At 33.4% G+C, this 5,000-nt stretch overlaps 1 protein-coding gene across 1 annotated transcript in view; it reads right to left on the bottom strand.

The window, feature by feature from the left end:
* Positions 1 to 5,000, bottom strand: part of LOC143038780 (serine/threonine-protein phosphatase 2B catalytic subunit 2-like) — a 172,453-nt gene that overhangs the window by 91,648 nt on the left and 75,805 nt on the right. The gene's annotated exons all lie outside the window — the stretch shown is intronic.

Raw genomic sequence — 5,000 nt, forward strand, 5'->3', positions numbered from 1 at the left:
TCACAGGTCCAGCACATGTCCAAAGACCAAGGTGAATACACACACACATACACACACACATTATATATATATATATATATATATATATATATATACTGTATATATATATATATATAAAATCATTAATATTTTATATGCCTGTAATGATAGCTACAATTTTATATTTTATGTATATACATCATGTATCACACATACACCATAAACTCAGCTTATTTTTTGTAAGTTTTCCAGTGTAGTGTATTAATACTACTTTTGAGCAAAAATCAATTTGGGGGGCTAATTGGTTTTTGGGGGGGCTAAGCTCCCCATAGGCCTCCTGTGGCTACAGCCCTGGCCAGCACCCTCATGTACCCACTTGTGCCTTATGATGCCTATGTAGACGTTATTGTACCGAAGTGGTTAAGGTGCATCAGTGAAAGGTGGAAGGTAAACCTCAAATCACAGCAAAGGAATTGAAAGAAAAGAACCTGCAAATCCATCAACAGGTGTCTGTTAGGACAATCCAAAGCAACATGGAGATGTCCTTGGCTATGAGCACTGAGTGCTATCATGTAAACCCATTCTAATGGAGAAACAGAATTAAAAGCATGTGCAATTTTACAAGAAATATTTGAAGTGGATGAAGCTATTGTGGAGTGACAAAACTACATTTAATATGAGGTTGTGTGTGTGTGTGTGTGTATATATATGTATATATATATATATATATATATATATATATATATATATATATATATATATATATATATATACGTGTGTATATATATATATATATACGTATGTGTGTATATATATGTGTATATGTATATATATATATATTACATGTGTATATATATATGTATACACATATGTATCTTCATATATATAAACATATGTATATACATGTATTTACCTAGTTGTATTTTACGGGAAGGGGAGCTATGCTCGTGGTGTCCCAGTCTTCATATCTCATTTTATCTAAACTATTTTTAAATTCATGTATTGTTTTTGCACATACCACTTTCTCATCTAACTTATTCCAAATGTCTATTACTCTGTGAGGAAAGCCGTTTTATTTTCATCTCTTCTATAGCTATCTTTCTTGATTTCCTTTCCGTGTCCTCTTGTATTTCTATCATCCCATTTTATTAGATCCTCTCTATCAATAATTTCTATGCCTTTCATGATTCTGTAAATAGTTATCAAATCTCCTCTCTCTCTTCTTTGCTCTAGTGTCTGTAGCTCAAGTTTTGCTAGTCTCTCTTCATATGGTAGTTTTAAGAGTGTTGGTGCCAATTTTGTAATTGCTCTTTGTATTCTTTCAAGTTTTGTTATACATTTTTTTGTACTTGGTGACCACATCGTTGCTGCATATTCCAATCTTGGTCTTATCAAAGTGATTAGAATTTTCTTCACCATTTCTTCATCCAGGTATGTAAATGCCACTTTGATTGTTCTTGTTAAATTATAAGTTTCTCCAAAAATCTTATTTAAATGTTTCTCAGGTGACATATTATTCATAATAATGACTCCCAGGTCCTTCTCATTTTCTACTTTTTTTATTCCTTCTTCTCCCAATTTATATGATCCTGTTATTCTGTTTTTGCTTTTTCCAAATTCCATTATACTACACTTTTTAGTATTGAACTCCATCTCCCACTTCCTACTCCATTCCCAGACATTATTGAGATCATTCTGTAGTGACTCGCAATCTTCTTCCATGTTTACTTTTTTTTAATAGTTTTGCACCATCTGCAAAGAAGCTCATATAACTTTCAATTTCTTCATCCATATCATTAATATATATAGCAAACATTATTGGGGCCAAAACTGTTCCTTGTGGAACACCACTTATTACTTCATCCCAATTTGAGTTTGTCTCTTATCATTACTCTCATTTTTCTTTCTTGCAAAAAGTCTTCCATCCATTTAAGCAGTTTGCCCTGTATTCCCCCTTCAGTTTCTAATTTCTTAAGCAACTTATGTGGTACTTTGTCAAAAGCTTTTTTTAGGTCTAGAAATGCACAATCAGCCCATCCATCTCTTTCTTGTATTATATCTATTAGCCTTGAATAGAAACATATTAAATTGGTGACGCATGATCGTCCTTGTCTGAATCCAAATTGCCTTTTCTTTTTTGGCTACCTCCCTTATAAGGGGTAAAAAGCCTTGGTATATGTATGTACTTTACCCATCTACTTTTGACAATTCTTTCACAAATGTTTGCTATTGTACTTGTTAGAGAGACTGGTCTATAGTTGGTAGGGTCTTCTTTATTTCCCCCCTTTATATATAGGTACTATATTTGCTTTTTTCCAATCTTATGGAACTTTTCCTTCTTTCAAGGAACTGTTTATTATGCTATGTATTTTGTCTGCCAGTTCATTCCTGCATTCTTTCAAAATCCAGTTTGCTATTTCATCTGGTCCATGCGATTTTCTGACATCAAGATTACTCAAGTGTTTTATTATTTCATTCTTTATTACTTTCTCTTCCCATTCAATCTCTCCAGGTTGTATGTTCTCCCTTGTAGACACTGATTTAAAATACTTGTTCATAATTTCTGCCATTTCTATTTCCTCTGTGTATTCAACTCCTCCTCGTCTTAATTTGTTTGTTTCTCAGTTTGTTTACAAATCTGTAAAATAGTTTTGGTTGATCTTTACATTTTTCTATGACATCTTTTTCGTATTTCCTCTTTTCTTCTCTGCACACTTATACATATTCATTTCTATAACTAATACATATTTTCCATTTTTCAGGTCTTGTCTTTTTTTCATTTTATCCAAGCTTTATCCCTTTTGTCTTTTAACTCCCTACATCTTTTGTTGTACTGTACCAACCCTTTACATATGCTTTTTCTTGTTTTGTCTAGGGACATACTTTTCCACTATATAAATTTTTGTCAAAATATTCCATTTCTCTTCTACTGTTGTTTCCTCCTTGTGTGTTCTTTCCCAGTCTGCTTTTTTGAAAGAATTATTTTATAAAAAAAAAAAATTCATACATCAATCTTCCCTTTCTATATTGTTCATTTTTTTTCATGTATTTTTCCTCATTTAGTTCCAGTTCAACCAATATGTGGTCACTTTTACTTACTGGTATATTACGTTCAATCTTGTCCACTATTTCGGGTTCTGATGTGATTATTAGGTCCAGTCTCGATGGTTCTTCCTCATTTCTATACCTAGTATTCTCTTGTATCCATTGCATCATTGTTCCATAATCATATCAAGTACGGTAGTACATTTCCCCATAGGTCATCTCCACCCTTCAGTGTCATCTCTTCCCAGCAGATTTCTTTACAATTAAAGTCACCCATTAAAATTATTCTTCCTCCATATTCCAGTATCTTATTTAGTGTTATCCTTGTATCTTCTAACATATTTTCGTGTTCTTTCTATTCCCACGAAGCCGTTTCAGGAGGCACATAATTTACTACAAACTTGCTGCTCTTCCCATCTTTGTCCTCCACTTCCATCATAATCATCTCTACTCTATTCTTTCCATATGTGACATTCCTTACATTTATATCCTTCTTAGTCAGTAACATAACTCCACCCCCTTGTTTTACCTCTCTGTTTCTAATCCAATAATTATATGCCCAATGGCTTACACTGTCAATTTTGTCTCTACAATTCCCATTATGTCCGGTTCTTTTTCCTTCAGGTAATCATTCAGTTAGTTCAAACCTATTATTAAGCCATCTATATTTGTGTAAGACACTTTTACTTTTCTGCTATTTCCATTGTGTTTTCTGTTTCCCTTCTGTTTTTCTCTGCTATGATCCATTTCCTCGTTTTCATATTCACTACTCTCCAATAGAATTTCTCTTTTTCCATCTCTGTTCTTTTCTCGTTTTTTTTTCTTAGCTTCTAGTCTTTTTGTTTTCTCATCCTCTCTTTCCTCTTTATTCATTTCTCTTTTTATCCATACCTGTTTATTGATCACTGTCTGCTAGTTTCCCTGTTTTTGCCAAGATATTCTCTGCTGTCATTTGTGACCCGAATTTAACCTTAATTGGTCTGGTCTTATCTGTATTGTATTTCACTAGTCTATATATTTCTTCTATTTCTTTCCCTGTTTCTGGTTCATCTTCTTGAACTACTTCTAATATCTTGTTTACTTTCCTTTTCTTCCTTTATTCTTGTAGTCCTATTTCAATTATACTTCTCTTCCATCCCTAATATAATTATACATTTCTTTTTATCCGCTAAGTCTCTTACTATATTCTCCTTCTCCCTCATCATTTTAATAACTGTGTCCTTAGTTTGTTCTTTCATCTGCTGTTCCATTATACCTCTAAATTCAATTTCATTGTTCTCTTGTACTTTTTTCTAACCACTTACCTCTTTTGCTATGGACTCTTTATTCTCTTTATTATTCCTCTTTAATTCCTCATTCTCTTCCTTTACATCTCTTAACCGTCTTTTTAATTCTTCCATTTCTTTAGTTAGGTTTTGATTCTCTTTCTTTAGTTCTTCCAGTTTATCAACTCTTTGGGTAACTTGAGTTAATTGGTTAAACCTAACCCCCCATGTTTCATTAATTTCTTTTGGTTTCTCCTCTAGATTTACTAGTCGGGGAGGTTGTCATTTCCTCCCTCATTAAATCCATGGAAATAATTATCTTCACCTTCCATTGCACTGCTCTTATCTATATTTCTAATTTTTACATTTTTACTAATCTCTTCATCATCACCACTGTCGTCTGCCCCTCTCTTGTTGACATGCTGTCTACCTTCCTGGGCCCCTTCGTCCCCTTCCTCATTCCCTTCCATTTTCCTCAGTAATCCCTCCCTTTCTCCTTTTCCTTCATCTTCCCACTACACCATGAGCTTTCCCCTTCCCTATTAATACAACAAAGCTACTCCCTCGTTGTTGAGATCGATGAAACTTAAAGTTTTCTTGGAGTTCCAAACTTTGTTGTCACTTCGATCAACGTGTGTGTGTGTGTGTATGTGTGTGTGATGGAGATTTAGTCTTTTGAGAACATAAATCTTCAATGTCACCACTGATATT

The sequence above is a fragment of the Oratosquilla oratoria genome, chromosome 25 (assembly GCF_046742065.1).
Source record: "Oratosquilla oratoria isolate Oo_2021 chromosome 25, ASM4674206v1, whole genome shotgun sequence".
Taxonomy (NCBI): domain Eukaryota; kingdom Metazoa; phylum Arthropoda; class Malacostraca; order Stomatopoda; family Squillidae; genus Oratosquilla; species Oratosquilla oratoria.